This window comes from Thermobia domestica, chromosome 12 (assembly GCF_964235325.1).
Source record: "Thermobia domestica chromosome 12, izTheDome1.hap1.1, whole genome shotgun sequence".
Taxonomy (NCBI): Eukaryota; Metazoa; Arthropoda; class Insecta; order Zygentoma; family Lepismatidae; genus Thermobia; species Thermobia domestica.
The window spans coordinates 229,721,413-229,733,530 of record NC_137465.1 but is presented as its reverse complement, the minus strand read 5'-3'; the positions used below and the strand labels follow the sequence as shown (position 1 = coordinate 229,733,530).

The following is a 12,118-nucleotide window of genomic DNA, read 5'->3' as shown; positions in this document are numbered from 1 at the left end:
ATCATATGGGTTCATTGCAATGAGACGGACGAATGGGCATTTATATTTTCGTGAGTATATCTTGTGCTTTTTGATTTTAAAAAAAAAGGATATTCCTTCACGAGCGGCGGTATTACAAAAAGAGGCAAAATGTTTAGCGATAATGAAATTGCAGAACTGATGAATGACTCCGACTCAGACGGATATGAGTTAGTAATTAATAGGCCTAGTAAGGACATTGATTATTCTGTGCTCAGTGGCGTATCCGGGAGTGAACAAGATAGTAACTCTGTTTCAAGTAAACCTGAGGCTGCGCCGAAAAAAAAAAAAAAAGTCATTCCTATTCAAAAGCAGATTCTAATGTAGCTTGGAGCTCTTAGATCTGAAAACAGATTTTCTGTGAAGTGTAAACTCAATATTACATGTCAACTAAGGTTGTATCATATAATACAGTTTGTGCGTGTTTTTGTTTGTGTACAGGTGTATTTTGTACTGCGTGCAATAAGTGAAGAACTGACAAAAAGCAACAAATTTTCGAAGACCATCACATGCAAATCCAAACAAGATAAGAGTTCGCTTTTCTAATTTTAAACACTTGGTACATTTACTGTATATCCTGTTAATTTCTAAGAAATTGGTTTAAAATCTGTGGAGACATTACATTTTAAAAATATATCTAAAAAGTGCCGGACAGTGTGCGTGACAAGTTTAAATACCCGTCCGGCTAAGAGTGTATACGCGTCAGGAAAATGTGGCAACGTAGCACTCCGTATAAACTGCGATAGCGAAGGGCGCAAAGCAGAGAAAATCATACTGTCATATTTGTGATTGTTTATCTTTTAAAACAAGTCAAAACAGTTTGGTTGAAAAAGCTACTTTAAGATCTTTCTAAAAGTTTTTTCAGATTGTTAATACACCGCAGCAATTCAGAGATAATGATGTCTCACTTTTTGCTGAATAACAAGAAAATGACTACATGTTGAGTAATGAAATTTTCAGAACTTGCAGGTAATATATGCATCTACATATCGTGCACAGGAAATTATTTCATGTTATCTCCTTTCCGAGATATAGTCCTATAAACATTGATTTACCAAAAAAGTACGAAAAAATACGCACTTTTTCATTAATTTCTATTTTTTTCTCATTATACAGTACAAAGAAAATTTGTATGTCTTAAGTATTGAAAAGACAACATTCCAACAATTCCAACGAGGTACGACAATGCAGTATAAGTTTTGACTGGACGTCACAGCAGCACCTCGAAGTCAGGGGCCTATCTTTATGAAATGGATAGTAGATTACCTGTGACAGTCTCTCTGTCGAATTCCTGAAAGTCGTCCAGCGACATCTACAGAGCAAGAGAACATCAACGATGCGTGAACTAATTGTGATCAACATGTGTCACACCGTGAAATTCGGGCACAATTAGGTACTGGCATGAGTCAAATACAAACAATTCTTCAAGATTATATGTGTGTGTGTGTGTGAAAAGAAAAAAAAAAGTTAATTTGTGGGGGAACACACGAGAACGTAATACAAGATCAAAAGGCCGCCCGTGTGAAGTGGTGCAACACTATTCTTAAACAGTTCAAAGTAGGGCGTCAAATCTGCACACCATCACATGTGGCGAAAGGTGGATCTATTCATATGAACCCGAAACTAAACGACAGTTTGCCGTATGGGTGTTCCAAGATTAGTCAAAATCAACAGAAGCTGTTCGTTCACGCAGTGTTGCGAAGCAAATGGTTGCTTCATTCTTAAGGAAATGTGGATAAATCTCTGCTGGACTACAGCGTTGGTGAATTGCAGAACAGTTAATGAGTAGTAGACTAACATTTGCTTGCCACAAGTGGTCAATATACTTAGATACCACAAACCCAAACGTCGCATCATTATGGATCATGACAATGCAAGCTTTTATACAACAGCTCAAACACTTGAATATCTGAACAGTAAGAATGTTTGAACTCATGTACACCCTCCTTATTCATCAGACCTCCCCCAAACCACCAAAAATAATATGCGTGGGCAGCGATTTCTAAGCCAAGAACAGACAGTGCAAACATACAAAATACAAGTTTTCGAGGTACCTACTATTGGCATTACTGCTTCAATAACTGGTTTAATCGAAATGACAAATATGTTGGCGTTAAGGACGAATGAATACTTTACAAAGCACTAAAAAACTTTAAAAAAAAAATTCTGGGTATCGTCTTTCTGTCAGCGTCCTGAGACTTTCAGTGCAACCTTCGTATAAGTATTATTCAATTCCATCCATTTTTAAAATATTTTGCTAGTTATTTCACCTTAAATGTGTAGGATGCTCAAATGGAGTTTTCGGTTTCGGGTGACCTGCTTTAAAAAATAAATTAATGTCGTCACATTACTTTTGAATCAAAGTTCATAAACTTATGACAGAGAAACATAGGACTATAAAAATCACACGCCCACTGTACATCTATAGGTTTTCTCTTCATTTCTTAATCTCTAAATACGTAATATATTATTCAGGTTCCAACAAATGAACTCAACGCAGTTTGGGACAAACAATTCAGTATACGGAAAGCAGTTTATTTAGTATATGTAGTGAACATTTTATATTCGACAAACAAATGAGCACGGAGTAGCAGATGCTTGCAGCAAAGTATCCGACATTTCACAATAATTAACACGTGTTAAACTTTATCTTAGTTGAAGTAAACGAAATACAGAAAAAAAAAAAAAAAAAAAAAAAGCGCACACAGGTAACAAAATTTGTTTTTTTGCTGCTTGACACTTTGAACCCGAGTCTAGTACTAATACCACGAGATGTAAAGCGGAATTCTAGAACTTTTGTGAAGGAACCATCCGCATTATCGACGTGAACTATTCACCATTCACCTAGCTTAAACCTTCTAGCCTTATGTATAACAGAGTGATAAAATACAATGTAGTAAAAATAAATAAATAAATAAAAACTGGAATACCAAGTGGGGGAAAAATGCTTTCAGTGCATTATATAACTTTAAACTTTTTCACAAGTTACAAAAATGTTGATATTTTCCCCAGGATATCGACAGGTCTCTGTAATCATTTCTAGGTGCTTGTTTTTTTTTTTCCTTTTTTTTTCTTCATTGTTTAGTGGAAGTTTCATATTTGTAACTTATAAAATAACACTGCTATTTTTAAAAAATAACCTTTAAATCCCTTGGCAGAGTGATAACGTGGTATTTAAATACAATCGGTCTCCAAATGCTACAGCACTTATTTACTGGCAGTTGGTGGAAGTAGACGAGGAAATAAACCTCAATTAACGAAAAAAAATATTCACGAACCACCAAAAAAGGCAGTCTTGTGATACTCATTAGGTTATTAAACAACTTAAGGAGGCCATCAACACTACGAGAAAGAACAGAATTTCTAAAACGCTAATCACGTTAATCCATAGCATTTTGTACCCACTACATGAAATTATAATGTGTTCACAAATATGTTAATTACATCATACGCGCTCTTAGGTGCATAGAGCAACAATGAAGTAACACAGAAAAGTTACTCCTGGCAGAAGATTACTTGACAGAGCAATGGTCCTGATCAAGATTTGAATTTCCAACAACCCAGCGATCAGATCTCTTCTTTATAAATCGCACTCTGCTTCATCATGTTGAAAAAAATTACTCTAATACATGTCTACCAACTCTTCTCTAGCAATTATTGCTTAAGAACTTTTTGTTCTTTCTTTTTCGAAGTCTTCACAGCTATACACACACATTTATACACAAAAACAATACACACACAATATTAACCTACAGCAAAAACCTCATTTCGGATGCTACCGACACTTTTATTTTCAGTCTGAAATAAGTCTGATTCGTATGTCAGTAACAAAATTTCCCCCAAATTGAACATTACTAGTGAGTGAGTGTGTAATTAACATGTAATCACTACGATCACCTCTCTCGCAACTATTATGTTACTCAGAATCAAATAAGTAATTTAACAATAAACATAATTTCAAAACTGACATACTACCTACATCACAATATTGAATAAAGACCATTCAACAACAATACCGGTGCTTTCGTTTTCCAACGAATATACAATATAGAAATATCATTCCAATATCCGTGTCAAAATAGTAAAATTCAATTTTATTACAGAACCACGAAAACGCATACTTCTGTTCGTCGATCCAATGCCAAAACCACGAATGTGCTAAATCTGACTGAGTTATAAGCATTTTAATATTCAACTTACTCCGAAAAATCAATATATAGACTTAGGTACATGTTTTAGGAATTGACGATAACTTCCAATATATTCATACTTCACAAATGGGACTTTGGTATTGGAATCTGTGTGCCCCAAGTAATATGAAACTGCTCATGGGTGAAAATAGCAAAATTTGCACATTCGCGGTCTTGGCATTGGACCGACGTCGACCTATATGGTCTAAATTACATAAACTCCATGTTTTCAATATCGTATGGATAAATAAAAAAGTAAATAAATTCAAATTGGTGTCACTAAATTATTTTGGTACGATGGGATGCATATCTATCAACCATACATAAAATTTCTCACACGTTAGAACATCCAAAAGGACAAAATCTACGAACTAAACTCGAGTTACGAAGCACCCAACTTCGCTTTTTCCTCAGCGTATCTAAAGGAACCTTGTTGCTTCATAGAAGATATGTTGTATGAAATTCTCTCCTTATCCAGTGTGGAAGAGATCTGTACTTCATTGGTATCCTGGAGAACTTATGTCTTTTATGTAATAACAATACTTCTTTAGATACGCTAAAGAGAAAGCGAAGAATGCCTCAAAATCAGTTGGCTGATTGAGAACTTAGATGTTTTAAAGTGACAAAATTTTTATTTACTGCTGTTAGTAAAGTTGATATAACTGTTTTAATAAATAACCACCAATTAAAAATTCTTACCTTTTATTCAGGAAAAAAAAAAAAAAGACATCCATATAGTTTCGTTGCTCTGTAGCAACTTTTTCAAGGACAAGTACACAAACTTCATTTCGTATATGTGATAAACACTACTCAGTTTACAGCAAGTGAAACATCTAGATTCAAAATAAGCACTGACCCATCCAACAAATTTTTAGTGTTGCTTGTGGATCTTCATGCATCTTCATTTACGAACATTTATTCTTTGTAAGTGGCTTAAAATTCAATTTTCAAAAATTGACGTCCATAAGTAAAGATGTGCGAGAATCTACAAACAACACTAAAAACTTGTTGGGGGTTCAGCAAATTCTGCATTCTGTCTAAAGAATAGTATCTACTTGGATGAATAATTAACGAAAGAAAATAGTAGCAAGAAAGGCGTCACGTAGGAAGGAACTAGAGTCGAAATCATAAGAAACCCCTGTCCAACTTTTTTTATTAATGATGCCAGGTTTACACAATTTTTAAAGCGACGATTAAACATGACTTCTTTCGCAAGTCTTTACTTTAGACAAAGCAGTGCCAGGAACAGATTCCTTTAACCTAGCTACTAGAACCTTCCCGAGCAAACAGCATCACGAATTATAAATACACAGAAACAAATCTAAACTACCCTACCTAAAAATAAACAGAACTTCTACAGAATAAATAAATAATAAAAAAAATAAAAAATCATGGGAAATAAAAGCTCACGATAGACTGTGGATGCACATGCGCAACAATAAGTAGTAAAAAAAAATCGCCACTTTCCCTGCAAATACAACCAACAATTCAACTCTGTTTACTCTCACATGGCTAACATTAAATAAATTAAAATAATTCATCTACACTCGCCATATAACTTGCTCAATTGAACACAATACCACGAGCAGCCGAACAGTATCTCACCAAACAACACACACATGAGCGAACTAACAACAGGTGGCATAAAAACAGCAACGACATCTAGTGAGAAAATATAAAAACTACATTCATGTGAATTAGGAACAGCATGAAACCAGTGACAACCTGTGAATAATACTAAAAGTGACTGGATATCACCGCCTTGTCCAAAGTAAAGACTTACCTTTTTCTGTTACCTATGGGTATAATACGTTAGATTGCATACATGATTAGATACGTTCTGTTGTGATCTCTTCAATTTAGGAGTGATAATGGTCGTTATCATTATTTTTAACGGTCGTTATTATTATTTTTAATTTCGATTTGATTAGATTGAGGGCATCAGTTTTTATGTAATTTCTAGAAATAGGAAATAGCTGTTCCAGAGGGGAAAACTCAATGCTCCTGACCTATAGTGGTTGGAAACAAAATAAGAGACTTCATAAGCTATTCGCGGAGCAGAACATGTATCTAGGTATATGGAAGCAGAAATATAGAATTTATGATAAAAAGGTTAAATTGTGGCTGAAAACGATTGGAAAGAAGCCCACACTAGTGAAGCCATAAAGTCAATCCTTCCGTGCTGGTTTAGTGGCTAGCGCACGCGCCTTTGGTACATAGGGTTCTCGATTCGATTTCTCGCGGGAGGATTGAATGCGTTGGGATGGGTCGGATTCAATCCTAAACTAGATCCATGTGTCACGTAGTCTCGTTGCTGAAAAGGGCGGAAACTTCAATAAACAAACAAGTCAACATACTGAAGGGTTAAGTACCGGAGAATAGGTCCAGAAATTTGAAACCTAAACTAACCTAATCTAAGTTAACATCTTGGACCTGCTTTGCGGCACAAAGGCAGAATAAGGTATTTCGGAGCAGTGTGTTTCTTCGCGCACAGCACCACAATATATTTGGAATGTGAGTAGTCTCCTTGATTCACTCGTATTTCTAGTCTTTTCAGCCTTAGAACAAAGTAGGCGTAAACAAAACGAAATGAATTATTCCGCGGCTCACACGTGCTTCGGCAGCGAGAGACGTGAACAGCAAGATCGTCTGCTTACTCACTATCGTCGCATAATTTCCAGACTATAAGGCTACAGATTGTTGGTAAATAATTAACGGACTGACACTGACTACTACTATGTTGGAGACATATATTTCTTAAATACTTATATAAACGAGATTGTCTTTATTCCTATTGTCCTCTTTTGTTTTATAACACGAGACGAAAATGCATTATTGTCATACATCGTCGCCATGAAACTCTGCATTCTATAATAATTTTAAATGAGTGGGGAAGGCGCGTGAACGCATACGCATGCGCAGTAAATACTATGTCCCAATACGGGTGAGGTTGAAGTAAAGCCACATCTGTTGTTAAATATTATATATATTGCGCTTATTATCACAAAATGTAGGATAAATTCAGATATTTTTATTTTAGTAGGGATTATATTGCGGTAGGTTACTAGTGCACTGAGACCAACAGCTAATCACTGGTCATCGACAAACTGGTAGTCAGGTGGGTTTGTTTACATCTACTTTTTTCTAAGGCTGGAAAGAGAATAGCGCAGTGGAGTATATTTATACCATGATGCTAGTGTTAAATGATTCAATACCACCACTAACTCTCCAGTATTCTTTGCTGCATTACATCTCGTCTTCCGGAACCAGGTTTTTGTTTTGTAGTGTGATTTGTTGAAACATATAGTAAATCTATCAGCTTTTGAGACGAATTCCTAACTGCCATCCGTAAAAGTAATGAATTGTTAATTCATGCATTTTCTAGGGAGACTTGAGCATTCAGAAACAATGACGTAAGCCACTGACATTACTAGTTGTTATCTGTATGCACCCTATGGCCTGGGATTTATTTGAGGAGAGTGTTGCTATTGCGAACATCATTATATGTTACCGGTTACCGAAAGCATGAACTAGTACTGTTCGTGTGACCAACGCAGAAAAATAATTATATCTTAACCTTGGATACTGTATGAAAATATGGTGGCAATTATCTAGACGATGCAAATTACGATAGAATAGCGATAGAGAATGTTAGCTAATAGCTGTGAGTACTTGCGGATTGACCTTACCCTGCATTCAGACAGAAAAAAATCCAGCAAACTTTTATTTTGGACAAGGCAGTGACAGGAAGATTCATCTGAACCGGTTCCCGCAACAGTTCCCAAGAACGAATCGATTCATCAGAGCAGAAGAAAAGGGGGAATCGACCTACATGTTACCAGTCTAGCACATAACAGGTAACTTCGAAAAAAGTTGCCAGATCAACGAAACTATAAGGATTTTTGGTAAGTCTTTACTTTGGGCAATGCGGTGATATGCAGTCACTTTTAGTATCACTCACAGGTTGTCACTGGTTCCTTGCTGTTCCTAATTCACATGGAAGTAGTTTTTATATTCTCTCACAAGATGCCGTTGCTGTCACAAATATTGTTGTTTACAGGCTGTACCGACGGAATTGCGAAACTATTTCAACCGAATTTCTCTATCTTGATGAAACTTGGTAACATGAAAGACCTTCATCTGCTATAGAAGCTTGACAAATATTGTTGTGCAACCATTTGGTTTACGAATTAAGCCGAACTTCTTCGATCTCGATGAAACTTTGCACGATGATAGACATTGACGATCGCCCGGATATTACCGCCTTGCCCAAAGTAAAGACTTACCCAAATAAGTAACATAAATATCACTTTTCGAATGACTATGCAGTAAAGAACTAATGCCCCCTCGTGTTAGGTTACGTCTTACTGGGATCCGAATGCAAGACGTTACGTATTAGCTAGTCATTATCTTACTATTGTACAGTACAGCAAGACTTGAAAAATCCAAGGCAGGAGCTCACCGTAGCGACTGGAAATACGAGCCTGGCGCCTAGCTATTCTTGACATTAATATTCCCAACTTTTATCTCCCAGTAGTTCTGATTTTTATGTACTTGGATGGATGAAAAACAAATTAAAATAAATTCGCTCGTTTAATTTATAATTTACCTTAAACTATACCATGAAAGCTAATCATTAGAGGTCTTACATCCATCCAGAACAGAGGACAATTGATATTTGTGTTGAAACTACATGATATGTAAATGAATATACACTGCTATTTTGTGGGAAAACCTCCAAATGTTATCTCTTAAAAACACTAAGGTACACTACGCTCTGCACTTTTTACACTACTAATTATAATTAGGTATTGTCCCCCAAATCACTTGTTAGTGACTCGCTCACTTAGTAGTAATTGAAGTTTGTTACTTGCAGTTGTGTTGAGTATAAATACAGTGTGGACGTATGACATAAAACCTACAGAGTATAAAGCACGAGGCAACTTATGCTAGGTAGTCAGTGAAAAGCACGAACGCTATCATAAGTCTAAGCAGCAGCGTCAGCAATGTTGGGTACATGCATAAATGAGGTTACTTACAACAGCGTACTATACGTCATAGTACCAGTTCCGGAGCCGTCGGTGCATGTGGGGGAGATACTAAATGCCATCCTTATAAATTAATGTCGGCGCCTGATTCTCGCAACTGGTGCTTAGGTCAAGAATAATTCTTAATCAATGCGTTAAAGTACATACATGCCACTACAGAAACTTAACACAAAATAAGGGATCAAGTTTATATAAAATAACCTCAAATTTTTGACACTGGAATCTAGATCAAAACATCGAATGTCTAAACAAACTGGTACACTTATATTACTAATTTTGGTTTAAGTGCTGCAATCAGGCCCAAGAATATGGAAGCTACCCGAAACTATTCTAACTTAAACTCTAATATTCTTGACCTACTCTGCGCCACAAAGGCTCCTATTTTCATTTCTTTCTATTATTTCTAAATAACCAATGTATACTTTACATCTCACACACCAAGTAAACAGAAAAAAAGTTGAAAGTCTATAAGAAAACTGCATATGAAGTGCAAGGCACGCACTGCTCCGTATTGCTATGCTGCATCATCATAGACGCTAAGTCTATTGGTTACTCTGCAACCTTTGGTAATTTTCCACACTAATTTTCACATCAACATACTAAAAAATATTACGTGTGACTCATTACATGCAATAATAAACTTCTCGTGTTTACATATATTCATAACTATAAATGGAAGTACATTCATAATATCAATTTAATTTGCGTAATAAATTTCCCGCTATTACATACTACCACTAGCGACCGTGCACTACAGGATTTGTTTACGTTTTACTTCTGTAACAATCACTTCAAGATTTTAATCAATGAACGTAATCGTACAATTTTATTTATGTTTGCTGCACGTAATAAGTGTGCTAATTTTTAATTTCTAAATAATTCAAACTGAATCAAATATTATAACGCTTACTTACCGCGTACCGTAGTTTCCTATCCGTTCTGTTCAGCAAACCGCTTTGCTATAATTACCACTTCAGATTAATATACTTCCGCCTCTCAAACGAACCCTTTCTACACATTATAGAGAACAACTTAATTTTAACATAAAGTGTTTTAGACACATCAACAGGAATGAAACATTATTCAAACTTTATATGGGTATCTACAATCTTAAATAATTACCTTCTTTTCTGACGAAGTATCAAAATTCCGCGGATTAACTCTATTAATTGCTACAAGTTCAACTCAAGTTCAAATCGAAAACGATCAACGCTATTGGTCTGTTATGATACGATTCAGAGCTGCCAACCACACTATGATTATCGGCGTTATACATGAGAGCCAAAATATTCGGAGATGGAAAACTAGCAGAAAATAAACGAAATCAACATTTTATTAAACATTATATATAATTATGACTATCTAGTTACTAGTTATTTTACACTCATAGTTGTAGGATGCAATTCATACCTAGAAAGCACCAATTAACGTTCCATTACAAATGACGCCAAGAAATAAGCAATTTTAAAAGTCAACGCGTCTGGCGTCTCATATTTAAAACTCCCAACTTTAATGCTGTGCAGATGATTTCTGTTATTCAAAACACAGAACTAACTCTAAATCGTCCAGAACAGAAAATTCGGTGCATAGTTGTTTTATTCATCTATATCAATTTAATAATTTTTTTTCTAAATTATAATCTTATATAAGTACCTGTAGACATGTAGAACTAGAGTTTGACTCCGTATCGGTCTGTGTTAAGAAAACTCAATGTTAGTTTCAGTTTGCCACATGCACCTTGAATTCCATGTTTCAGCTTTTGTATGCACGCATTGTAGTCCGCAAATTGCGGAAGACTGGTAAAGAATATCTCTCCTACACAATAATTTTAACTTTATATTATAATTTGCTGAATGGTAGTTTCTAGTATATCTAGATTAATTGACCGTGTCTGCAAGCACTAACGGTTTACGTCAACGCAACGGAAAATACTCCATTTTGTTTGCTCTAATTGGCATTGCAGGTATATACAAGGATTTTTTCCGTTTTTTTTTTTTTTTTTTTTTTTTGCCTTGCGTTGTTTTAGGCAGAATTTTACGAAAATTTTTCGCAAAGATCCTCTGGTATCAGTCCGAAAAGCCCTTTGGGACCTTAGAATGTAGTGGTATGCGTCAACGCAAAGTTAAATTAGTGTTTAGTTTGCTATAATTGATATTGTAATTGAGCTGAGCGAAGCGAAGCTCTTATACTCGGGTTAGCCGTTTGGTTGTCCGCGAACTCCTCCTAGACCGTTTGGCCGATCTCAACCAAACTTAGCACGCTGATAGAGTATGTCGTGCTGAGTGACAACATAGGTCGAAATCAAAAATCCGATGTACCATCGAGGAGTAATCACCGAAAAACGCTTCCTCCTAGACCGTTTGGCCGATCTGAACCAAACTTAGCACGCTGATAGAGTATGTCGTGCTGAGTGAGAACATAGGTCGAAATCAAAAATCCGATGTACCATCGAGGAATAATCACCGAAAAACGCTTCCTCAGACCGTTTGGCCGATCTCAACCAAACTTAGCACGCTGATAGAGTATGTCGTGCTGAGTGAGAACATAGGTCGAAATCAAAAATCCGATGTACCATCGAGGAATAATCACCGAAAAACGCTTGCATAGACTTAACATGGGGAAAAAGTCATGATTACGTAGTTTAAGCTCGCTCAACTCATTTCATTGCAATCGGGTATATCCATTGCATTCCTAGTTATAATTTATTATTGCTTTTTTGTGTTGATTGTAATCCACTAATTTGTTCTGGGAATCTTCATACATTTCTTAGGGTTGCCTTCGCACCCCACGTAATATCATTGGTTGGGATTTTAATCTTGTGATCAAGCTAGCATAACCACTTCAATTGGCTTATTATTTACT

At 35.9% G+C, this 12,118-nt stretch overlaps 1 protein-coding gene across 3 annotated transcripts in view; it reads right to left on the bottom strand.

Moving 5' to 3' along the window:
• LOC145667104 (uncharacterized) overlaps nucleotides 1-10,737 on the bottom strand; it is a 78,631-nt gene extending 67,894 nt beyond the window's left edge. Inside the window, exon 1 of one of the 3 annotated variants that reach the window (XM_081734842.1) lies at nucleotides 10,667-10,737. The gene's annotated coding sequence lies outside the window, so the exon portion shown is untranslated. Of the gene's footprint in view, nucleotides 1-10,170; nucleotides 10,328-10,378; nucleotides 10,535-10,666 lie in introns of those variants that run through there. The other 2 variants (XM_081734841.1, XM_081734840.1) reach the window with 2 other exon arrangements.
• Nucleotides 10,738-12,118: the final 1,381 nt, after the last annotated feature.